Source organism: Dermacentor albipictus, chromosome 2 (assembly GCF_038994185.2).
Source record: "Dermacentor albipictus isolate Rhodes 1998 colony chromosome 2, USDA_Dalb.pri_finalv2, whole genome shotgun sequence".
NCBI classification, from domain to species: domain Eukaryota; kingdom Metazoa; phylum Arthropoda; class Arachnida; order Ixodida; family Ixodidae; genus Dermacentor; species Dermacentor albipictus.
This window is the reverse complement of record NC_091822.1, coordinates 161,051,704-161,076,909: the sequence shown is the minus strand read 5'-3', so window position 1 is coordinate 161,076,909 and position 25,206 is coordinate 161,051,704. Positions and strand designations below refer to the sequence as shown.

General features: G+C 48.3%; 11 non-coding genes across 11 annotated transcripts; all 11 read right to left on the bottom strand.

Annotated features, from left to right (window-relative positions):
- Positions 1-13,528: 13,528 nt before the first annotated feature.
- TRNAK-CUU (transfer RNA lysine (anticodon CUU)) lies at positions 13,529-13,601 on the bottom strand. The gene has a single exon. It is a non-coding gene; the product is annotated as a tRNA-Lys (tRNA).
- A 147-nt stretch (positions 13,602-13,748) lies between these two features.
- On the bottom strand, positions 13,749-13,821 carry TRNAK-CUU (transfer RNA lysine (anticodon CUU)). The gene has a single exon. It is a non-coding gene; the product is annotated as a tRNA-Lys (tRNA).
- A 147-nt stretch (positions 13,822-13,968) lies between these two features.
- Positions 13,969-14,041, bottom strand: TRNAK-CUU (transfer RNA lysine (anticodon CUU)). The gene has a single exon. It is a non-coding gene; the product is annotated as a tRNA-Lys (tRNA).
- Positions 14,042-14,187: 146 nt separating this feature from the next.
- Positions 14,188-14,260, bottom strand: TRNAK-CUU (transfer RNA lysine (anticodon CUU)). The gene has a single exon. It is a non-coding gene; the product is annotated as a tRNA-Lys (tRNA).
- A 148-nt stretch (positions 14,261-14,408) lies between these two features.
- On the bottom strand, positions 14,409-14,481 carry TRNAK-CUU (transfer RNA lysine (anticodon CUU)). The gene has a single exon. It is a non-coding gene; the product is annotated as a tRNA-Lys (tRNA).
- A 146-nt stretch (positions 14,482-14,627) lies between these two features.
- On the bottom strand, positions 14,628-14,700 carry TRNAK-CUU (transfer RNA lysine (anticodon CUU)). Its single transcript has one exon. It is a non-coding gene; the product is annotated as a tRNA-Lys (tRNA).
- Positions 14,701-15,624: 924 nt separating this feature from the next.
- Positions 15,625-15,697, bottom strand: TRNAK-CUU (transfer RNA lysine (anticodon CUU)). The gene has a single exon. It is a non-coding gene; the product is annotated as a tRNA-Lys (tRNA).
- A 5,475-nt stretch (positions 15,698-21,172) lies between these two features.
- On the bottom strand, positions 21,173-21,245 carry TRNAK-CUU (transfer RNA lysine (anticodon CUU)). The gene has a single exon. It is a non-coding gene; the product is annotated as a tRNA-Lys (tRNA).
- An 834-nt stretch (positions 21,246-22,079) lies between these two features.
- On the bottom strand, positions 22,080-22,152 carry TRNAK-CUU (transfer RNA lysine (anticodon CUU)). The gene has a single exon. It is a non-coding gene; the product is annotated as a tRNA-Lys (tRNA).
- A 147-nt stretch (positions 22,153-22,299) lies between these two features.
- On the bottom strand, positions 22,300-22,372 carry TRNAK-CUU (transfer RNA lysine (anticodon CUU)). Its single transcript has one exon. It is a non-coding gene; the product is annotated as a tRNA-Lys (tRNA).
- A 146-nt stretch (positions 22,373-22,518) lies between these two features.
- On the bottom strand, positions 22,519-22,591 carry TRNAK-CUU (transfer RNA lysine (anticodon CUU)). The gene has a single exon. It is a non-coding gene; the product is annotated as a tRNA-Lys (tRNA).
- Between the last annotated feature and the right edge of the window lie 2,615 nt (positions 22,592-25,206).

Here is a 25,206-nt window from a genome sequence, read left to right as displayed (position 1 = left end):
AAGAGATGGGGACGGGATCGTCACAGGCACGGGCAAATCTTTAGGATATACAAAGCAAACACAGGTAGAATGCTACGTTGCAGTGCACACAGTGGCGCATAATTAGTTCACGCAGGCTGGATGACTGTTTTCCGACACCTTGTTTCAAAAAAGGGGTGACATTTGTGATCACCCCTTTGCGCCCCAATAAAGCCACAGAATAGAATGAATTGGGCTTGATCAAAAATGAAAATTGTCTGCAAGACATTGGGATTACGACGAAAAGATGATTTACCGTCGACACGCTTTGAGCGGTGGTGGACATTTGAAAGTCCGTGACACTCATTAATTGCAACAACAACTGTTGTAGACGTTCTCTCTTACAAGCTGCTAAAGGAAGGGGAAGTTTGGCTATGAAATATAGTAATTTAGGCGAAATTTATAGACAGGAAGACGCAGTCCATTACAGTAAGAGAGATAAACGAGAAATTAGAAATTTAGCAGAGTATACGTACGCCAAACAACTATGTAACAGGTATACGTTTATGGCACAATGTATCTTCGCAGAGCATATTATAGCCGCTGCCTCAACGCATACCCATTTAAACATATCCAAGGACGCGCTAGACGGCGCGTATACCAACTATCCTAACCGCCAGTAACTTGTGGATGTTAGGCGTGTGAGTGATTGAAACGCCACCTTAAATATATGTAACGGACCACTACGAGAAGGCAGCCTCCTCAAGGTTCTTCGACCATGACGCAGAGTTATTTAGGACATCGCCGTCGTGCAGGTCCGTAGCGTAAGTGCAAATGTACCAAGTCGTGACTACGAACTCCACGAATCGACAGAAGAACGTTCAATCGGCTCATGAGAACAGCTCCGCGTTAAGCCACTGACGTTAACGCGCCGGTATCCCTCAGCTGTACCCGCCCACGTCCACGTTCTTGGCCGCAGCGTCAAACGAAACACTCGAACGAATGCATTCGTAACGAACACTCGTTTATCATTCGCAAAGGAGCAGCGCCGCACGAGGTCGCCCTTGCATCGCCACGTTATCTTCGCTGCATACTCCGCAGCCGTCGTTCTTTTTCGCAGCCTCTGCACGTGATCACGGCGGGAGTGGCGGGACAAGAATGGCAAACGCTATTTGCAAATGAGTTTGGCTTCTGCATGTTCGTGTCTTCCTGTATACGCGCGCTCAGTCGCGGTGACCGTATACGTACGGAGGGAGCCATAGTAGCCAGGTGGCCTGGGAAAAAGAAACGCTGGGTCCCGCCTTTAAGTGGACTTGACTAATGGCGATTCTCAATCGAGCTTCCCAGGAGGCAACGGTCTCTCGCTCCTTCTTCCTGTCTTCCGCGTGCGCCCGCGTTGGCGTATACTCTCTTCCGGCGCTTGCGCGGAGCTGTCCTTGGCAAGCTATAGACTGTGCGAGTGCGTGAGTTGCGAGGGGCACGCGCCTTGAGCGTGTGTTTGCCTTCTGGAGCGAGCAGACGACGTGCACGAGTCCTCACTTCTGTCTCAAGTGCTTGAGCGACGCGTCGACAAGGTAAAAAGAAAAATCACGCGGAAACCATCTAAGATGATTGCCAAATAAGTAAGGAGAAACGCCTATATACCGCTATGTACCACACTATCTGCGTTCTTTTCTTTCCTTGTCTAGTTAACGCGTCGTCATTTTCTGCGGCTGCACCTCGCAGTCCTGCGCAGGCATGACGGAAAGACGAGAGGCTGTGCGTGAACTTCGTCGCGAATGCGCATCTGGCTTTTGTCGTCTATAGTTGTGTGGCAGAACACCAGCACACCGAGGACGTCCTTTTTTTTTTTTGCAATCGACTTGGGCCGATCACAAAGGCGCATAGTGCACTGGGTAAACATTAACAGCCTCTGGATGCCTGAAACGCTGGAGCAGATATTGTGCGATTGCCCAGCATATGTGCTGGAGCGAAGGAAGTTTGAAAGTTTCCTAGCCAGCGTTTGCATGCAACCCCTGTCGGAGGCAGCTATCCTAGGCCCATAGCCTGACACTGCAACTTCAATGAGTGCAACTAAATTGTTGTTTAAGTTTCTGCAGGACACCTAGCTCGACGAGCGGCTCTAGCAAGGCAACTTCCCCATATAAATAAGCACTCACCCCTTCGCTTATCATCGTCACCCATCCCAGTACTTTCCTTCCCTTTCCCTCTTCCCCAGTGCAGAATAGCAGACTAGAGCGCACTAGCTCAGGTCGACCTCTCTGTCTTTCCTGTCAATAAATTTTATTCAACATATTAACAGCATAATGCATGCTGAAGGTACTTGTCAAGGGGAAACCTTCGCAGTAAAAGTTGCAGCGCAGCCTTGATCTCTGAAAGTCGAACTACAGGCTGAGGCTGATGGAAATTCAGTTTCCGCGAGGCTGCTGTAATGGCAATACATACCCATGTCTATAATCACATCAACCTTTTGTGATTAAAGGACTTACAGAATAATTGTTGACGCTATCCTATATAAGGAACACGTACAGGGTCAGCGAAAACTCCAGCTTGGCGGTGCAAGACATGACTTGGCCCATCATCGTCGTGTGTGCATTGTCAAGCCCTTGGGGACATTGAGCATTACATACTAAAGTGTCCTGAATATGAAGCACAACTTAAGGCACGCGTATTAATAGATTATTTGAATCGTGAGACGGCACACTCGCACTCAAGTGATATTTAGGAGGGAGGTGCTTCGGCTCCTAATGAAGTTCTTCCATGGAACCGGGTTGCGAATTCAATGGTGACTAGTGTAGGTCGTCCTGGTTAGGAAAACGGGGAACTTATTGGATTCCGTGTCAACCTGTTTTTGATACCCGGTGTTGTTAGTTGGACGGCGAAGTATTTTAAACACTTCGCCGTCCAACTAACTTATACCTCCATTTCTCGATGCTCGAGAAATGGAGGTATAAGCCTGACTCGGGCATGCGGAGACGGCGATATACTATGGCTACGAGCCCGCCCGAAGCAAATAGAAACAGGGCCTTGCTGATTTAGTAGAGCAACAGTTACACTTTGTACTCGATTACGTGACCTTCTTACGTTCGATGAAAATGGCAACGAGTGAATAATGAAACTTCTATGGAAATACAGCTATCCGTGTGCGCGAGGTGCTCCCGTCGACCAAGGCTGTTTGGTTGCGGACAGCTAGCGGCTTGCATGCAATTCTTAAAGGACAGTCCAGTTCGGTGCATATATACGTCCGCGGCATATAATAAAGCTGGCCTGTGCGCTTGAATCAGAAATTAGGTTTGAACCAGACGCACACTCATATGTAAAAGAGAAAAAAAATCTAAGGCCAACCCTCTCACAAAGGAATTGACCGTAACATTAAAGCAAGGTCTGCATTTTGTGAAGCAGTTTGTCGCTCGCTTAAAAATTCACCGACGATTACGATACTCCCTAATGCGAAATTTGAGCGCAGCTCCATACCTGTTTTCGTTTCGCGATGTATTGGCTGGCACGGACAATCTGTTTTGTGCGGCACGTTGCAGACAGAGCGGAGTGTGACGCGACCGCCTCGCTAATCGGGTGATCGCGAGAGGCAGCGCTAGGGTGAGGCGTGGACGCGATTCACAGCAGCCGCCGCCGCAGACAGACCTCCGCTCATGCAGCGCTTTGTCTCCATATATGGCGTCGGTGGACGCGCTCACAGCATGCCTTATCGATGGCGTCATCCGTGAACGGACGACGATGCGCTACTCTGGCGCAATCTCGTAGCAGTCGTCCCCGTAGAGCGCGTCTTGCGGGCCGCTAGTAGTAGGCGTTTAATGTGGGAAATAACGCTTGTTTCTGCAGCCGAATAGGTAACACGGCGCAGCGTCAGGGGAAAGAGGAGTGGGAAATAAGAACGAAAGAAACGGAAGATAAAGATAAGCAGCAGGAGTCTCGTCCGTACATGGAGAAAACCGATGATGATGAAGACAGTGGCCGGCGGGGTGCCGGCGATATATCTTGCTATAGGCGGTGATCCCGTCTGCCTCCACAAACTCCACGAGGTTGTGGAGAGCTCTAAGGTGGGGAGGCACCGGAAACAGGAGGAAGCTGGGTGTTGCAGCAGATGAGCCCTGTTGCACCGCACTACGATTCTGACGATTTCGCCAAACCTTCCTCCTCCGCCTTCCGCCTCATAGTTCCACTGCACCCTCCTCCATGCGCTCTCTTCACTATGGCCGTCGTTCGCCCTTTCATCCTTCGCTGTGCTCGTTCGCTCGCACCCGACGGACGCCGGCGCTCAACGCAGGAGCGGGCGCCTAAGAGCTGAGCTCTAAAACGATATACTAGAATCTATAGCAACGTTGGTCGAGACAGTTCAGTGAGCTAACGTCGCTGGGCGCGAAAAGTAAGAAAATTAACTCCCGCTACAGCTTTCTGTTCCTCAATACGGGCTACATAAAAGTGCTTTTCTGAGCGTGACAGAAGCCCACGAATACAAGCACAATTGCCGCGCGACTGGCCGCTCGAGGCATTTTGCGTGTATTCGTGTGTGTGTATATATATATATATATATATATATATATATATATATATATATATATTACCACAGATTACCACAGTGTCGAACCCCCATTAGATCAATTCATTGTTCTGTTTGTCGATAGAGCTCTTACGGCACAAAGAAATATATAAATCCCGCATTGTTGGCGTCGCAAGGTTGAGTATAGTCAACCAACTGAAGATGGCGCCTCCCGGAAGCCTGCAACAGTGTCGAAGTAGGGTATACGAATTGTGACATCGCGGGAGTCTCGTATAATTACACGCCGGTCACAGTCATTCGCCACGGAGGATAGCGCAGGACGACTACGGATAGTATGAGGAGGAAAACTTCGTGAGATCTTCGCTTTTGATAAGCGAAAGGAAACGGAGACGTGAAGGGAGCCCCGCAACAGAGGTCACCGATCACGCAGTAGGGGTTCCTTATCGAGATCCACGGAGGCCGTTGATGGCGCCAGCTTAGCTCATTACACTGTAGGAGACCCGGCGGGCAGCGCGATTACAGATGGGACGATCCACACCGCTTTCCGATTGCCGGCGGCCAATAAACGTGTGTGTCTGTGTGTGTTAAAAAGAAAATTTTACATGGATCGCTAGTTCTGTTTTTCTCTGAACATGTAAGAAATGAGGAACTCTCTTTCTTATCGGCAGGTTTCTTCGACCTTCCTAAATGCTCTGTGTGCACTTCATGCACGTACGAGAGGAGTTTGTTGTCTGTTTCTACTAGTGTGTGTGTGTGTGTGTGTGTGTGTGTGTGTGTGTGTGTGTGTGTGTGTGTGTGTGTGTGTGTGTGTGTGTGTGTGTGTGTGTGTGTGTGTGCGTGTGTGTGTGTGTGTGTGTGTGCGTGTGTGTGTGTGTGGACAGGGTACTACACGTACTACACTTCATGCACGTACGAGAGGAGTTTGTTGTCTGTTTCTATTTGTGTGTCTGTTTCTATTTGTGTGTGTGTGTGTGTGTGTGTGTGTGTGTGTGTGTGTGTGTGTGTGTGTGTGTGTGTGTGTGTGTGTGTGTGTGTGTGTGTGTGTGTGTGTGTGTGTGTGTGTGTGTGCACGCTCGTGTGCATGTGTATGTGCGTGGGGTGATGTGCGGGTGCGTCTGCGTGAACGTGTGTGGGCGCGCACGCTGGCGCGTGTGCGTGTTTTGACAATGAAGAGCCTGAAAGTAGGTTTACGCTGAGCGGGTGGCCAGCTCACTTGCATTATCCTGCATGCGGTAAGCTGTTACTTACCTCTCTTTCCTCTCTTATCCTCTCTCTTCTTATTTTCTCGCGTTGCTTTTCGTTTACACTTTATGTAGTTCCATGTTTCCTGACGTCAGACAATTTAATCGTCGATAGCATCTCTTTCTTTTTTTTATTTCTCACAGTGTTTGGCTCACTTCAGCAACAACAACAAACTCGGACGCAAAAGAAAAGAAAGATAGCACCGAACGCTGCGGGCGCCTTGCTAGCACGAAGAGTAGCCGCGGGAGAAAAACCGCTTCGCTGTACATAGACGCCTTGCCGAGGAGGGGGTTATAGCGAACGCTTCTGAAGAGGGTGATCAAACGAGCCAGGTTATCGTGACCGGAGGCGGCTAGACGCGCACGAATCACGTCCGCCACCTCAGGACCGCGAACCCGTTGAAGATGAACAGGCGAAGGCAAGTGGAGAATAGATTTATAATCGAGCCTTAAGATAGGGCAAGGGGCGGCCTATCGACAAGCGAGGAAAGAATAAGCTCTGAGAAACCAAAGGGGGTGGAGGAGGGGGGGGGGGGTTGTGTTAGTGAGTATTGCTCCGGGGAGTGAGAAAATGAAGCATCGGAGGCGACGTGTAGTCTATTAATGGTCGGCTATAAATTTGGTCGACCCGAAAGATTCGGAGCGCCGATCTGGTGGCCCGTCGCGTGCTCTCGTGTTCTACTATAAGCTGCGCTCGCGCGCTGCTGATGTAGGTCGGTGGGGATGGCAAGCGATTTGACCCCGGTGGGTCGAAACCCGAATGCCGCAGCGATACGTCGCGGAGATGTTGTCGCGAGTGAGAGATGTATGTACACTGCTGACCGCGGCCGCAGCCAGCTATAGCGCACGAGTAAATGGGCGTATAGCTCGCGCACATGCGCGAGGTATCTATCGCCCGGCCGTTTAGCCGCGGGAGTGATCGATTCCCGTTCTATAAATTTCGCGAGAACAGGCATCGCCGTGCCAATCGCGGAGTTTGTCGACACAGCGAGCATTGTCCTCCTTGTTCTCGGATTGACGATCAAGAGCTCCTCTCTCGGGTATCTCTTCACGGAACGTTTCTCACTGGGACGTTTTGTGAGTCTATCTCCAACCTTATTTTCTTGACATAGCCAGTTGTGGAGTATATATGGCTTCTCCGGAAAACCTCACCATCTTTCCTATCATTAAACTCTCTCTCTCTCTCTCTCTCTCTCTCTCTCTCTCCCTGGCATCGCTACGTTTTGGGATTTTCGTTGACACCCTTTCTGCTTATCACTGAGGGCCCAATAGCTTATCTATCTTATTATCAGTGAGTGAAGAAGCACTCTATTCAGTGGTCTCACGCCGCGATCTACACTTGAACTGCAATGCAGTGCTCGTCAACAAGACGCCACTGAGGCCACGTCGGTGGGAAACGGAGGCACCCAAGTTCCTCTTCGGCGACGTACCACGTTAGGCGACGCTACGCCGTGCCATTTGATGCAATGTATAGGGTCATGCCGTGCCACAATGTGCCATGTCATGCAGTCTCGTGTGGTACCATACCGCGCAATATGGTACGCTCTCATGTATCAGGTTGTGCAATGTCGTTATCCGTATCCTGTCACGTCGTGCAATCGCGTGCAATTTCAGGCTGTGTTGCGTAATTTCGTTCCGTGCCGTGCCGTACCATGTCGTACAGTTTCCTGTCCTGTAGCTAAATATGTACTGGCTCGCGTGCGTTAATTAAGCGCATTATCATTCCATAAAAAATTAATATATAAATAAACTTTTCTACCTGCGGCGCCTCCTTCTGTACATACAGGGCGTTTCAGCGAACACTTTCAAAAATCTGCCTGTGGCAGATTTGTCTGTTGCCTGGCAATCGGCCTGGCAACTGCCTGCCTGCCTGATCTGCCTGCCTGATTTGCCTGGCAATCTGCCTGTCGCCTGCGGCAGATTTCACAATTCCGGTTAATGAGCTGGTCTATCGAAGCGGCGAACAACACTTGCACAAACATTTGAGATCCGAAATCGACTAATTAATAAATATTCACGAATTAAGTATCTAACTAATTACATTACGGCCCATTACATTAATGCATTTCTCCGGAAAGTTCGGGAATTTATATCTAGAAATTGGTGTGGTCCTGAGAATTCATTCCAAGTGGGTCCGCCCTGCGACTTCCACTGCTAGAACTTGTAAATTGCAATATGGGTCATAAGATAATTAACTAGAAAGTTGATTAGTGAATTCTTGTTATTTAGTCACATTTGCATTAAAAAAATTTGTGCAAGTAATATCCGCCACTTCGAGTATAGACCAGCTCATAAACTAGAATTGAGCTATCTGCCACAGGCAACCTTTGCAAATTTTTGAAAGTGTTCGCTGTAACCACCCTGTATATGTCATGTAATTATTCGCGTTTTTGACACAAAATAAAACTGATTCTGACATTGTATCGTGTCGGGCAATATCCTGTCATGCCGTGTCACATGGCGCGATGTCGTGCCATGTCACGCTACATTTGACATGCAGCCCCGTGCTACTTTGACAAGCAGCGCCGTGCCATGTCAAAGAGGCGAAGCGTTGAAACAAAGCGCACGCAGGCATCCGCCAAGTACGTTGCATGGCCCAAAATTCTTCGGGCCAGTGTGTCCTTCCAGAGAACTCTCTTTGGCCAACTCTAAGGAGCCGCGCCGAAGCGCGCCACGCAAGCATTTATCGCCTCACGTTATCTCCCGCCTCTCTTGGTGTACAGGAAATGACACCGGGACGACCACCGTAATGGGTGGGCCTTTCTAAGGCGACACGAACTGTGACACGTACTGCAAGTCGCAAAAGCATTGCGGCACCCTGGTCGCGCCGGAGGTTCGATTAAGTCAGCTCGGATGTGCTCGGCATTCGGGGCCGCCCCGAGTGTCTCTACACCGAACCGGAAGCGTCCTCTGCACCAGCTCATTTCCGCTTCCCGAAGCTCGAAATGCGCCGTGCTTTATGTCAGTGCCTCGCGCCCGTGGAAGTACGAGTTTGCTTTGCTATAACCATTATTATTGCAGTTCCTTGTTTTCTACCGTCGAACTTCTTCATTCTTCATTTATTCTTTTTCTGCTCTTTAACTTAAACAATTCTTTTGACCCACTGTCGTGCACGCTCCAAAGAAACAAACGTTTTTTTTTTAATATTCAACGTCAGTGCAGTGATACCAAGTGCACAGTTTATTTCTGCAAGCACGAATCACTGAATGAATGTGAATGCTGTTATAAAGTTAAGTTAGCTGCCCATCCTGCGTGAGTGGCATGATCTTTCGTGAGTGAAAAAAAAAATTAACAGCCATCTAAAGTGCATGCTAAAAATAAATTATGGTAATCTATGGAAACCGTCAGAATTAGGAAGCGTTTTCGCGCAGTAAGACACGATTTGCGAAAATCTCCGGCGCGAAATTGTGTATGCTAGGGGCTTTTACAAACTCAACGATTGTGCTTTCAGCTCGCCGTAGCAGTACCTTTCGAAACGACCCAAATGTTTTTTTACAAATTTTGTGTATTCGTAACTATATCCCAAAAAATCAAACGCTAAATGAATGAATGAATGAATGAATGAATGAATGAATGAATGAATGAATGAATGAATGAATGAATGAATGAATGAATGAACCAGCATGGCAAGCTTGGTGTGTACGTGGCCGCGCACTTTCATCGAATACAAATCCAACTGACTGAAAGATGACTGTAAGTTTACTGGTTCATTTCCGGCGCGCCTGCATGCATGGTTTTTTCTTCCAAAACACGACAGTGCAGTTACCGGCTTGACGTGACACTCTAGGTCGCTGCTTTCTTTCGCACGAATTTTCTATTAATAAGGCTCACGGGGCTACGCGTGGTGGTAGAGCCCAACGTTACTAGACTAGCTTGTAGAGCCAGCAGAGCGGCAAAGCTCCGCTCTATTGTCCACAGTCCCTGATTATGCGTTTTATATAAATATATAAGATGTAATAAGACGACAGTAAGTTAGGGAGGTTGACTACAGAAGCATTGAGCTGGTAACCCTACACGAGGGAGAGGAGGAAGAAGGAGTAGAACGACAATGGAAAATGCTGGACAGTTGATGTTCATCCGGTTCCCTTCAGATCTTTAGCCGTTCCTTGCGCGTACTACGCGCGTACAGTTCTCGCCGCGCAAGACTGAGGTCTCGGCCAGTTCAGAGTAGGCCACACCACCTTCCTCCTCGTTTCCCAGCGCCTTCCGTTTCACCCTGCTTATTCTGTGACAAGCGCAGTGCAAAAATGCGAGAGCGAAATGCGGGCAAGGGAGTCCCAAGGAAAGACGACCGGGGCCTCCCGGCTCTGCAGCAAAGTACACTATACCTAACCGTCCTCCACAAACCGTGACGGGCGAAGAGAGAGAGAGAGAGGAGGGTGAGGTGGTGCGAACGCCGAGCGGCAGGGCCCGGATGGGCCGGGCCGAGCGCCCAGAGTTATTGCGACCAGGTGATGTCAACGGGCTTCCGGGACCGTGACCAGGAATGCGCGTTGTCGCTATGTACGACGCCGCTCTGCATGCGAGCGTGTGGGCGAGGCGAGCTCCCTCTGGTTTTGGACTTCGTAACTGTATACGCGGTCCACGCTTTCACGAGCCGGGACCCGCAAGGCCGGTGGTCTAAATGTGTGGCCCACCTTTCAGTGCTCGATTTTATTTTCATTTTTTTGTTCCCTCGTCCTCCTCGTTCTCTCGAATGCTAAAGTAGCGCGACATTCATGGGGGAGGGGGAAAGGGGAGGGAAGCATGCGTCACGATGCGAGCTCGAGCTCGAGTCGTACACCTCGGGAGATGGCGAGAGGCCGACTGCCAACGTTTCACTCACTCTGTCTTCGTCTACAATTTGTTAGCTTGCTTTTTTTTTCTTCTCTTCCTTTTTCTAAAGCCTTGCGTTGAGGGTGCTGACGCGAATGCTCGAAGAAAGAAAGGCCCCTTCACACCGAAACCATATAAATTTTTTTATTCTTTTTTTCTCTGGAACTTCCGCGTGTACCGAGAATTTAATCCTGGAGGCTTCAAGAAGGTAGATGTATAGCGTAAGAAATGAACGAATTAACAAATCTTATTTAAAAGAAGAAGGGTGCCTGTGCTACGTTGTAGGAAGGTGGGGAAAGGCTAAAAAAGAAAGAAAGGGATAGAAGTAATAAAGCGAGAAACAGGAGTGAAAAGGAGGAGGTTGGGTTGACCGTGAGCGGGGGGGGGGGCGCAGAGGGGTGAGGGAGAGCGTGTCGCTTTGGTTGCGCCGTGACCTGGACTCCGGCGCGCACACACTCCCGGGGCGGAGCTTGTAACCGAGAGCTGTAGAACTCCAGGTAACACGCGCTAAGAAAGATCGACGAAACTACTGTGCTGAGCAGATGATTAAGCGAGCACGTTCTAGAGACGCCTGGAGTCTCGACTGGTACGTGACCAAGCATGCCTTGGAGCCTTGCTTATGCGCAGCTTGCGAAATGCAAGACGGCGCCGCGTATTTAAGGCTCAGCGTTCCTGCTTTTTATTTTGCCACCATTCGGCATACTTTTGTCCAGTCTATATATATATATATATATATATATATATATATATATATATATATATATATATATATATATATATATATATATATATATATATATATATATATATATATCAAGGGCAAAATGTCACACGGCAATGTGAATATGCAGTATTCAAGACAATGCGTGAAATAATCGAGCACGAATGGAATGAAACTGTAATTGCAATAGAGAGGTATTATTTGAAGAACAAGCTTTTCGAAGTGTTGTAAAGGCACTGGGAGAGATCGGCGCGTACGCTGCGGAGCTCGCTTTGGTGAAGAAAGAGTTGCCGCATAAGAATGAGGCCGGATCGACGGAGCCCAGTTTTGCATACGGCCCTCCGCAACGCCTCTTGAGATTCATCAAATTTGAACAGTATGGTTTCGTTCCCAATCCCGAATCGGGACTTTGGAACCCCACGTCCGAGACAGAACGATATTTGACGTAGGGCGCGAGCGCTGTGGCAAGGAGACCCGTCACTCGGGCACGGTGGTAAACGATATATGTAAATCTTTACACCGAGACCACATGAGAACCCATCTGCTCGCGAGAGGTACTTCCTTGCCGGCAAGATGAAGACATCCTTTGGCCGACATCTCCGCGGCTTCGCAAGCAATCACCAGGAACTTGGTGCTTCCGGGAGAGGTCGCAAGTACTGCAGCCCCTCTGCAGCGTCGATCTCTTCGACAGCATCGGTGAGGTGATCAGACGAAATTTTTATGCCAATGTGAGCAATTGATGCACCATACGAAGCTGCGTAAGCAAGTTCTCCACCCTTCGGAATGACTATGGCACACTCGGGAAAATAACTCCCTCGTGGGTCGATTGAATCTCGAAGCACCCTTTTTCCTCTCTTACTTACCCTGAGAATTTCGAAATGGGTGCAGTCGTTAGCGGAACACCATTTGTGTGCACTTTTCATTAGGCCGCAGGTGTTAAAGGGGTGTTTTGTGCGAAACACGCATCTTGCAGAATTTAAGGGGGCTCGGGCACAATTCAACATTTCAAGCAAGTAAAAAGTCATGGACGCCTGTTTTCCAGTAGTTTGCGCCAAGTTATTGTTCGAGCACGTCGTATGGTCACAGCAGGCTGTGGATGTGAACCTCAAGTATATCGCATGCCCGCTGTGTCCTTTTCGATAACGGGTGTTCATCGATTGCTAAATGATATGAAAGAATCCAAAGCCAAAGAACTAGCCCTGGAGGTAGTTGAGACCAAAGCCAGCGGCCCTGATGATATCCCGGCTGCAATTCTCAAGCACTGTTAAGGAGTGTTAAGTTTGTATCTTCCTCGCTTATTTCAATATTCTTTAAACCATGCTGCTTTACCCCGTAACTGGAAGTTGTGACTGACTGTGAAGTGGTGCCTGTTCATAAGAGTGTGCCACGCAACAACGTTCAGAACTACAGACAGGTGTCGTTAACAAGTATCCCGTGCAAAATAATGGAGCAATTAATTTATTCTTCTATAACGTCCCATATTGACAAGCATAATCTTCTAAATGACAGACAGCAAGGATTTCGTCGCGGATTTTCATGTGCGACACAGCCGGTATAATTCACACATGAATTGGCTCTGGCTATTGACGGGCGGCTAGTTGTGGACTGTGTTTTCTTGGATTTTCGCAAAGCGTTCGCAGTTGTAGCGCATGGCTCACTGTCATCAAAACCTAGAGCTTATCATTTGAATGAAAATGTGCTCAAATGGATTGCTAAATACCTCTCTTTCCGGCAGCAGTCTGTCGCTCTGAACGCCTTTCTTTATTTCGGTAAACGCCCCAGTCATTTCCGGGGTACGCCAGGAATCAGTACTGGGCCGCTCTTATTCCTACTGTTGAATAATGACATTACGGATAACATAACGTCATCGTTTCGAATGTTTGCCGATGGCTGTATATTATACTGAGTATTAACGATCATAGTGACTACATAGCTCTGCAGAATCATTTGGACATTGTGGCAACATAGTGTGCACGTTGGAAAATGACGCTAAATTGGAGCAAATGTATGCACCTCACCTTTACAAGGAAGCGCTCCTACCAAGAGCACACATATCGAATCCATGAGGCTAGTTTAGTTACTGCAAAGGAATTTAAATACTTAGGTGTCTTTTTTTCACCTTCGACTTGCGATGGACAAGCACATACATGTTTAATGAATAAAGTGACGTTGGTTCTCGGTGTTTTGAGGCGTAATTAATTAAAGGGGAATAAATGAGAGTAAGTGTGGGTGCGCAACGAGTGATCCATGGCAGGGAAAGAAAAAAAGAAGCAGCGCCCAACGTGGGGCTCGAACCCACGACCCTGAGATTAAGAGTCTCATGCTCTACCGACTGAGCTAGCCGGGCGGACAAACACAGCCCATGGGAAGCACTACTGGTGTGTACAAAGCGAGAAACATTCGTCAGAAGAAAGGAGGAGAAAGGGGAATAAATGAGAGTAAGTGTGGGTGCGCAACGAGAGATCCATGGCAAGGAAAGAAAAAAAAGAAGCAGCGCCCAACGTGGGGCTCGAACCCACGACCCTGAGATTAAGAGTCTCATGCTCTACCGACTGAGCTAGCCGGGCGGACAAACACAGCTCATGGGAAGCACTACTGGTGTGTACAAAGCGAGAAACATTCGTCAGAAGAAAGGAGGAGAAAGGGGAATAAATGAGAGTAAGTGTGGGTGCGCAACGAGAGATCCATGGCAAGGAAAGAAAAAAAAGAAGCAGCGCCCAACGTGGGGCTCGAACCCACGACCCTGAGATTAAGAGTCTCATGCTCTACCGACTGAGCTAGCCGGGCGGACAAACACAGCCCATGGGAAGCACTACTGGTGTGTACAAAGCGAGAAACATTCGTCAGAAGAAAGGAGGAGAAAGGGGAATAAATGAGAGTAAGTGTGGGTGCGCAACGAGTGATCCATGGCAGGGAAAGAAAAAAAGAAGCAGCGCCCAACGTGGGGCTCGAACCCACGACCCTGAGATTAAGAGTCTCATGCTCTACCGACTGAGCTAGCCGGGCGGACAAACACAGCCCATGGGAAGCACTACTGGTGTGTACAAAGCGAGAAACATTCGTCAGAAGAAAGGAGGAGAAAGGGGAATAAATGAGAGTAAGTGTGGGTGCGCAACGAGAGATCCATGGCAAGGAAAGAAAAAAAAAGAAGCAGCGCCCAACGTGGGGCTCGAACCCACGACCCTGAGATTAAGAGTCTCATGCTCTACCGACTGAGCTAGCTGGGCGGACAAACACAGCCCATGGGAAGCACTACTGGTGTGTACAAAGCGAGAAACATTCGTCAGAAGATAGGAGGAGAAAGGGGAATAAATGAGAGTAAGTGTGGGTGCGCAACGAGAGATCCATGGCGAGGAAAGAAAAAAACAAGCAGCGCCCAACGTGGGGCTCGAACCCACGACCCTGAGATTAAGAGTCTCATGCTCTACCGACTGAGCTAGCCGGGCTTTTTTTTTCTTTATTGCCTGTTTTATAACAAATACACGATTCACAGCTATTCTCCGCTGCGATTACAAAACAAGAAAGACAGTTCAATGTGTGGGTGTACCTTGTCGTTTGGTTTAAAAAGGCTGAGTATTTGCAAGCTGTTCAAATGCTGTTAACCACTCAGGTGGTTCGCTGAGCGCTTTAAACGCTTCGCGAATGTACAATACATTTTCAGCAAAATATTCTTTGGCCGGTTTTGCGTCAACATCCTCATTACGCACCGCCATTCGTGTTTTCCACACGCTGTGCATGCAGAGTAACATCACCATATCACATGGCACGCCTTCTGTCTCTTCAAACGGTAAAAAACGGATTCCAAAAGGTGTTAAAGGAAATTCTTTTTTTAGTGTCCTTTGTAGAATGTCCCAAAGGAAGACCGAGTCCCTGCACTCCAGAAAAATATGCTCCATTGTCTCCGGTTTCTGGCATATCTGGCAATTCACACTCCAGGGTACAAAGATCCCCTTCTCCTGCAGCCATGGCTTGACAGGAAGCGTGCCAGTGTGTAGCATGAAAAAAAAAGTTTTTGTTGTTGCTCTTACAGGCATTTTCTTAACTCTTTTTAAAACATTCTGCTCACGCCCCAGTGCATATACTGCACGGTATATTGGTACTGGACACATGATATTAACTAAATCTCGGTATAATCGCTTTCTTGCGACTGTGTTCAGGTATTCCAAAGAAAAGTGCACTTTTAGAAAACGGAAAGAGCTTATCACTTCACTGAGCTAGCCGGGCGGACAAACACAGCACTTGGGAAGCACTACTGGTGTGTACAAAGCGAGAAACATTCGTCAGAAGATAGGAGGAGAAAGGGGAATAAATGAGAGTAAGTGTGGGTGCACAACGAGAGATCCATGGCGAGGAAAGAAAAAGACAAGCAGCGCCCAACGTGGGGCTCGAACCCACGACCCTGAGATTAAGAGTCTCATGCTCTACCGACTGAGCTAGCCGGGCGGACAAACACAGCACTTGGGAAGCACTACTGGTGTGTACAAAGCGAGAAACATTCGTCAGAAGATAGGAGGAGAAAGGGGAATAAATGAGAGTAAGTGTGGGTGCACAACGAGAGATCCATGGCGAGGAAAAAAAAAAACAAGCAGCGCCCAACGTGGGGCTCGAACCCACGACCCTGAGATTAAGAGTCTCATGCTCTACCGACTGAGCTTTTTTTTTTCTTTATTTCCAATGTGACAACACAAAACAGAGAAACCAACACAAAAATATTAAAAGCGCCAACCAGTAGCTTGTTGACGCGACATTGCTAAAAACGTTTTAATGACACTAGGTCATTAAGTACAGGATACCATGTTGGCTGTTCGTCCTGGGACTGGTACACATCTCGGATATAGGCAATGCTTTCAATGAAGTTTTCTCTTACCGATCTTACAATAGGATCTGCATGTCTGACAGCCATTCTTGTTTTCCACATGCTATGCATGCTTAATACCATGAACATGTCATAGGGCACACCCCCGTCATTGTTAACCGCAAGAAAGTTAATTCCATATGGTGTGAGGGGGCAAATCTTTTTTCAGCGTTCGCTGGAGGACGTCCCAATGAAAAATTGAATCTAGACAGTCTAGGAATATATGTGTTACTGTTTCTGGCTTGCGGCATAAAATGCAATCAACTGACCAGGGAAGAAAAAAGCCCTTTTCCTGCAGCCAGGGTTTGACTGGGAGCGTGCCACTATGGAGTTGAAAAAAGAAAGTTTTCACAGACGACCGAACCGGCATTTTTTTAACTCTCTTTAAAACATCCTTACCCGGACCGACAGAAAAAATGGCTCGATATAAAGGTACTGGAAGCATCACGTCACGGAGATCTTTGTACAATTGTTTCTTTGATACTATAATGAGATAATCAAAAGAGAAACGTACTCGAAGAATCTTGAAGGCACTTACAACTTCGCGTAGATACCCGCACAAGCCGCTTCCAGTAACGCCACACGATGACAATAAACTCAGGGAGAGCATTCTGCAGTCTCACTTGAAGCACTGCTCGCAAAAATGGGTCATGCTGGTCCCGCAAGAAAACAAACCTTGAGACAATCTGCCTCAAAAAAAGATGAGCTAAGCCGAGGCCTCCTGCTTTCAGTGAGTGAAATAAGTTGAGACGACTTGTGCGTTCCCATGTTGAATTCCATACAAACGTTGCAAGAATTCTATGCAATTTCTGCGCACTAGTTCGTGACATAGCGAGCACCTGCAACACATACCAAATTCGCGCAACAAGGAACGTATCGCAAATAGTTGACCTGGTAAATATGGATAAATTTTTTCCTCCCCATTTCGTAGTTTTCTGGCGCATTCTCTCAGCCTCTTCTCTCCAGTATTCTGTAGGCTCATCATACCAGTTTAAAGGTGCTCCTAGATATTTTGTAGGAGAGACTGTCCACTGTAAATTTTCAAAGACATTGGGCTTCTCATCCCAGCTGCCATGCCAAAAACCGGCACACTTCTCCCAGTTAACAGCGCTTCCAGACATTTTGCAATACGTTCGAGCTTGTTTAACAGTTTCACGGACACTTTCTTTATCCCCACAAAAGACGGCTACATCATCCGCATAGGAGAGAATTTTTACTTCACTGCCCATTAAACGGAAACCGCGTATTTTCTCATTGTGTATAACTTTTAAGCAAAAAGGCTCCAAGTAAATTGCGAAGAGAAGTGACGAAGCTGGGCATCCTTGTTTTATGCTTCTACATAAGTTAATATTACCAGAGAGTTGTTTATTCACTAATAAGTTAGTGCTACACCCTTCGTAAGACAGTTTTAAGCCTTCTAATATAATGTTTCCAACATTCACGTGCTCTAGAATAGAAAAGAGCACACTGTGCACAACACGGTCGAAGGCCTTCTCCATGTCTAGTTGCATCATAGCAACTCTTCCTTCCCAGGCATCGCAACACTCCAGAATACTTCTTGCCACATGTACGTTATTAAGTATCGAGCGGCCTCTTATGCCACAAGTTTGGTGTGGGCCTACTATTGATGTCATCACTGATTGCAACCTTCTTGCTAACACCTTCATGAATATCTTATAATCTACATTGGATAAAGTTATGGGGCGATACGACCGCACTGAGAGCAGCTTTACAGGGTCTTCGCATTTCGGGATCAGCACTGTATGGGTTTATCGGAAAGAAGGCGGCATGTATTTTACTTTATAAGCCTCGGCTAGAACACGGTGTAAAATGACTGCTAGTTCATGCTTAAATGCCTTGTAGAAAGCTGCGCCTAGGCCATCAGGTCCGGGCGCCTTTCCAGGTTTGAGTTCATCAATGGCGGTTTCGATCTCATTCAACGTAATCGGTTCCTCAAGGACTGTCTTGACGTCATCATCTAGCCTCGGCATTAAAGGCAAGTATTCGCTATCAAAGCCAGCTTCTACCGCTCCTTTGCAGCTTAACAACTCTCTGTAGTGTTCGAAGAAGGCACGCTGTATTGTATTACTATCGGTACTACGCACGTTGCCGTATTCAATTTCTTTTATTTCATTTTGCGATGCGTATCTTTTCTCTTCGCCCAAAGCGCGCCTTGTGGGCGTTTCCCCGAGCCACAAATGCTCTGAGCGCGCACGTATCACTGACCCCCTATATCTCTTGACATCAATGATTTCAAGCTCATTTTTTATATTCCTTATCTCTGTTGACAACTCTTCTGGCTGTGGGCATTTTATCGACAACAATACGTTAAGCTTATTTCGCAATTCATTTTCTTTTCTTTTTTCATTGTAGCGTAACACAGAGGCTCTTTCAATGGCTGTTATTTTAAATTCCTGTTTAAACTCTTCCCACATCGCTATAAACCCCGCGGATTCACTAGCAAGCATCCCTCGTATATGTTCTTTTATAAACGCGAGAAAGGTTGTGTCGTCCAGAAGTTTGACGTTGAATTTCCATAAGCACCAATTAAAAGGGCGGTTTTCTTTTCTCTTGCCGAGCGAGAACATTACAAGACTGTGGTCGCTGAAGGATACGTGCTTTACGTCATAGCTTCTACACAACGGAACCAGTCTCGCTGATATATAAGCTCGATCTAATCTCGCGTGACTGCCCCGTTGGAAATGCGTGAACACAGTCTGCTTTCCACTGCAAAACACCGTACCAACATCTTCTAATTCACGCTCTCGGGTTGCTGCGAGCAAGAAACCTGCGCTTTGATCGCGTACAAGCAAGTTGTTATTCCGGTCGTCAGAAAAACAAACACAATTGAAGTCTCCCAGCAAGATAATATAGCGCTCAGATTTCAAATAGACATCAAGTTTTCCAAAAAAGTCACAGCGTTCTCTTTCATTATTTGGGGCGTATGTGCAAATTGCCCGCCATTCCGAATCCCAGAGCGAAAAGTCACACACAATCATTCGACCTTCATCACAAACAAATACGGATTGCGGTACAATTTCTAAAGATTTCCGCAACAACAAAACACACCCACCAGAACTGCCGACAGCATGGGAAACGCACGCGCTGTACCGCGCTCTAAATGTTTGAACCATTCGGTCGGTGCGCTCTTCACTTTCAATTTTTGTTTCCTGTAGAGCGACTATGTCTAAATCATTTTCTTGCAGTAACCGGCTGACCTGGTACTGCCGCCTTTTCGCACCCAGGCCTCGGACATTGAGCGTACCAATGCGTAGCGCTATTACAGATTTTGAAGCCATTTCCTTTTTTTTTTAGAAGAAGAAAAACAAGCATACTAGTTCAAGTGAACCCATACATCCTGCCATTTCTCAGAACGCGCACAATTCTTTCCTAGGCAAAAGCGACCGAACTTTACAATTGCACTCTGCAGTCCGTCCCTCACCTCGCATACAGGCATTGCTGGGCGACGCCCTCGTTATTACGGGGGCGCCTTCGGTACCGTCGGAATGGAATCCGGCGGAATGTGAGGCTTTGGCTTGAAAGAAGGACGGCGGTACGAACTTTCTTTCCTGGGCGGCTCCTGTGCCTTCCCGCTGCCCCCTTCGTCACCTTCGGAAACTTGCGTGTGTGGGCGTTTCGCAGACGAGCTGCTCGCGACGTCCATGTCTTCTTGGTCGCTACTCGGCGAGGCTTCAGTGGTGTCAGAGACGTCTTTGACGGAGCACGTTGGCGTAGCGGTAACCTGTCGTTCAGGTGCCACGTCACTGTGGTCGCTCCCCACACTTTTCGCAAGTTCCTTCTCGGACGTTTCAACAGCTGCCGACGTAGGTTGTCTGTCCTTGATTCCCGCAGCCTCCGCCGCGTCCGCCTCGTCCATGATGTGCTCGATGGGGTCCTCCCGGCTCCTTTGGCTCGCTACGCTTGCGTAGGTTTTAGCGCACTGGCTATCGTCATGTCCGAACCGACGACAGAGCTTACACCGTGGGACGCGGCAGTCTCGGCGAATGTGCCCTGTTCGCTGACACCGCAGGCAAAGCGGCGGTCTCCCCGGTACCACCACAAGGGCCGTAATGCCACACACTCGTAGCTGGTGTGGCAGGTCATCCAAAGTCACGCCACCCTTGAGCTGCAGATTAACCGTCCGTGTCGAGGAGCCCTTATCGCCGAGTCCTGGTACACGCCATTGCTCTCTGCAAACGTCCGTCACTTTACCGTACGGTGCAAGAGCAGCGCGCACGTCTTCATCTTGTATGTGGTAAAGCAGCCAATAGAGCCTTAGGCGGACAGTATGGGTGCTCGGATCTTTCACGAGGCAGCGGTGATTCTTCACAGTCACATCAGTGACGGCGAGCAACTTCTTCATTCCTTCCGCAGTCTTGAAGGTGACCGCCCACACGTGATTCATCTGAAACGCCCCCAAGGCAACTACCTCGGGGAGCAGTTCCAGACGATCCAATGTATCTCGGAAGTCCTCAGCTCGAAACGGCCTGGCTTTAACGCTGCCGTGAAGAAAAACAGTATTTAAAACAGACGAACCTGATGGCAGTTATGGCAAAATAACGTCATATTCCGTAGAATCCTGTGCATCTGTCCTGTTACCGCGGCCCTGCTGGGCCGCATTCGCCGCTCCAAGGGAGCTCGACATTACACGACCGTACACTACGGTGGCCGGAAGTGGAATTCACTGAGCTAGCCGGGCGGACAAACACAGCCCATGGGAAGCACTACTGGTGTGTACAAAGCGAGAAACATTCGTCAGAAGAAAGGAGGAGAAAGGGGAATAAATGAGAGTAAGTGTGGGTGCGCAACGAGAGATCCATGGCAAGGAAAGAAAAAAAAGAAGCAGCGCCCAACGTGGGGCTCGAACCCACGACCCTGAGATTAAGTCTCATGCTCTACCGACTGAGCTAGCCGGGCGGACAAACACAGCACTAGGGAAGCACTACTGGTGTGTACAAAGCGAGAAACATTCGTCAGAAGATAGGAGGAGAAAGGGGAATAAATGAGAGTAAGTGTGGGTGCGCAACGAGAGATCCATGGCAAGGAAAGAAAAAAAGAAGCAGCGCCCAACGTGGGGCTCGAACCCACGACCCTGAGATTAAGAGTCTCATGCTCTACCGACTTAGCTAGCCGGGCTATTTTTTTTTTCTTTATTGCCATTCTTTGACAACTGAAACAGACATACAGATGGCGTAAGGATGATATGTACAGTGCTGTGGTGATATAACCGCCTGCCGTCATTTGGCAGGCGTGCATTGTTAGAACCGCTTTAGACAGACGAGTTCATCTAACAAGGTAGCCCATTCAGGCTTATCTTGTCGTGCGTCGCAAGCCTCGCGCAAGAACAAAATACTTTCAGTAAAGTGCTCTCTAGCTGGGCGAATAACCAGTCTTTCATGCCTGACGTCCATGCGTGTTTTCCACAGGCTGTGTAGAATCAACGCCATAAGCATATCATAAGGAACACCACCTTCACTGGTAATTGGAAGGAAACGGATGCCGTACGGTGTGATAGGCAACTCCTTTCTTAGTGTACGTTGCAGAATGTCCCACAAGAAAAGTGCGTCCGAGCAGTCCAAAAATATGTGTTCGATCGTCTCTGGTTTTCTACACCTGCTGCAGTTGATCGACCATGCGACAAAGAGGCCTTTTTCTTGTAGCCAAGGTTTGACGGGAAGGGTTCCAGTATGCAATTGGAAGAAAAAAGTTTTAACCCCAGATCGCACTGGCATCCGTTTCACTCGCTTCAATACATCTGCCCCTGTGCTCGGTGAATACATAGATCGGTACAAAGGAACAGGCATACAAACTGAGCTAGCCGGGCGGACAAACACAGCACTTGGGAAGCACTACTGGTGTGTACAAAGCGAGAAACATTCGTCAGAAGATAGGAGGAGAAAGGGGAATAAATGAGAGTAAGTGTGGGTGCGCAACGAGAGATCCATGGCAAGGAAAGAAAAAAAGAAGCAGCGCCCAACGTGGGGCTCGAACCCACGACCCTGAGATTAAGAGTCTCATGCTCTACCGACTGAGCTAGCCGGGCGGACAAACACAGCCCATGGGAAGCACTACTGGTGTGTACAAAGCGAGAAACATTCGTCAGAAGAAAGGAGGAGAAAGGGGAATAAATGAGAGTAAGTGTGGGTGCGCAACGAGAGATCCATGGCAAGGAAAGAAAAAAAAGAAGAAGCGCCCAACGTGGGGCTCGAACCCACGACCCTGAGATTAAGAGTCTCATGCTCTACCGACTGAGCTAGCCGGGCGGACAAACACAGCACTTGGGAAGCACTACTGGTGTGTACAAAGCGAGAAACATTCGTCAGAAGATAGGAGGAGAAAGGGGAATAAATGAGAGTAAGTGTGGGTGCGCAACGAGAGATCCATGGCAAGGAAAGAAAAAAAGAAGCAGCGCCCAACGTGGGGCTCGAACCCACGACCCTCAGATTAAGAGTCTCATGCTCTACCGACTGAGCTAGCCGGGCGGACAAACACAGCACTTGGGAAGCACTACTGGTGTGTACAAAGCGAGAAACATTCGTCGGAAGATAGGAGGAGAAAGGGGAATAAATGAGAGTAAGTGTGGGTGCGCAACGAGAGATCCATGGCAAGGAAAGAAAAAAAGAAGAGCCTTAGTGAACGATGCACGATGCATGGTTGTCTTCATATTTGTATTTCTTTCTATGTTGTGCCACCTCTGTGGTAAAGCAGGTCCTCCTCAAAAAAAGAAGAGAAAAAATTCTTTATTACTAAGACATATGTTTCATTCAAAGCAAGGACGAGGTAGGTGATGCATTCGACGCAAGCGCAACAACTTTTGTAGTTGAATGCTGTAGTAATTTAAGCACAGTACGACCACGTACCACACCCGCTCCCCTCCCCCTCAAGACAACCAATAAAAACGCGATAGGATAACTCTTCTAAACTGTATTTCTTGCTTCTTTGTTTGGTTGTTTGATTGACTGCGACTGCTTTATGGCAGACAGTGCAGAAGAGAACAAATCGCTACATTGAGAACGACCTATAGTACTCGATACGGACGATGCGACAAGAAAAACATTTTCCTAGCTAATTCATATTGCTACTAAAACTCTGACAAAGAAATGTTCGTCTCGTTTGAGGAGTAGATGCTTACGTGTCCCCTCATAAACACCTGCCTCTCAATTGAAAGGTATATCACCGCTAGCTTTTTTATTGAAATGAATCCGTGGGAACATGTTAGTATTTACCAGTGTAACTAATCTGTCATAACTAACTCGACCTCTACGATTGCGGATAGCGCGATCTGGAAGTTAACTTTATTACTTAGGTGTATAATACACGAGTTGCCAGACATCATGATGAGATCCAGTCCACCTTTCATCGCGGCGTTCTCTACGATTGACAGGTCCCTTCTCTAAAACCACCATCCAACTTGCTGGATAACTACACACGTATGCGGCGCGTCTTGTCTGGCGCTTGTGATCAATCCATGCGTCCGTCCGTCCGTCTGTCTGGTTAAATTTGTATACCTTGGGTACAAGCGACAATATTTTAACTGCGTTAAGGGTTAGAAGAAACGCATGAGTCACTCATCGCAACACAAAAGTATTCACATGACTCAAATGAAATTATCCGTGAGTGTGGCCACATGGTAGCTGAAGGAGCAGTGGGAAAAGGACAGTGACGGGTGTTCCCGCTAATGTCGCGTAATGAACAACAGATGCGGCAGTACCGACTTGTGACGACACTCCAAGTGCCTGACTTCGGAAAACCGAACTGCACTAGCTCCGGTAGCGCAGTGGCTACTAAGTGGCTAAGCGCATGATCCTGGGTTCCGTTATCGTGGTTCCCGCATTCTAATATAGGGCTGGATTGCAAAAACACCTCGTTTACTTATATTGAATGCGCGTTACATGGAAGCCCGAGCGGTCAAAATTATTTCTGAGCCGTTTTTCACTCCTGCGTCTTTCCTAACCTCAATGTGGCTTCGGGAGTCCAACCTACGCCCCCCCCCCCCCCCCCTTCCTCCCAATCCATCAAGCAACAAAACCGCCCTGACCACGTCTGCAAGCCTGCTCTTCAGTAACATGAATATTTACCACCTTGCGCAACTTTCGTTCGTTCTAAGGAACGAACATAGTTTTACGCGTCCCTGATAAGAATTCAGTTTCGGCTGTGATTCAAGTCAGTGGGTGTGCTATAAATTTCTTGCCGAGGAGAGACTGCAGAACATACCTCGGCTACTCGACTCCCTGAACAAAAATTCACAGATGAGTCCGTTCACGCCGCAGGTTAAAGGCGGCGAAGTATACGACGAACCATACCGCTCCGCCTCGACGCTCTAATAACCGCCTTCGCAAGAGGGATCGTCCCGAACTCGCATCACCCTTACGTGTTGAATTCCCACGCCCTCTTCTCCCGACGCGTTGCCTCCCTCTTCTTCAGACGTCATCTCTGAAGATATCGCTCAAGCGGACGACTCAATTGTTCGGCGAGATGCAATCGCACTTCTCTCTCTCTCTCTCTCTTGCACTGTACATACGTGCACGAACTACCGCCCCGCGAGGGGGCGCTCGCTCGCGCCTAGCCTGCTGTCGTTACCGACGTGATAGCAACAATGCCGCGTTCAGTTCCGCTAAATGGGCGTGCATTACGGATACCGCGGTGAAAGAAGTGGTCGCAACGGATAATCGTTCTTCACGTGCGTGCCGTCCATATTCTGCAGTGCACTCGCATCCGTGCATACCTGTGCGCGTACCAGGCCACGAGCCAGTGGATGCCGGAATGCATGCGGACGCCACTTCAGCCGCACGCGCGTATCGCATTTCTTCCACGTTCCCCGTAGCAACGGCGTCTTAGGTTGAAGGATACACCTCTGTTTCGTGGCTACGAGGCGGCGGGTGTTAGCGGGTGCACCCTTGAAAGGGCAAGATCGGGAACCCGATACTGCGCATTCATTTAGCTCTCGGCGCCCAAGGAGTGGTAAGAACAAAACGCGCTTCGAGAGCTATGTAAAACACGTCCTCGTTTAGAACGCGCTTGTACGAGTCGGCCCGAGTTTGCATCAAATTTGTATATGTTCACATTCGGCGGTTTGAAAGCGCCCTACTTGCCGCTG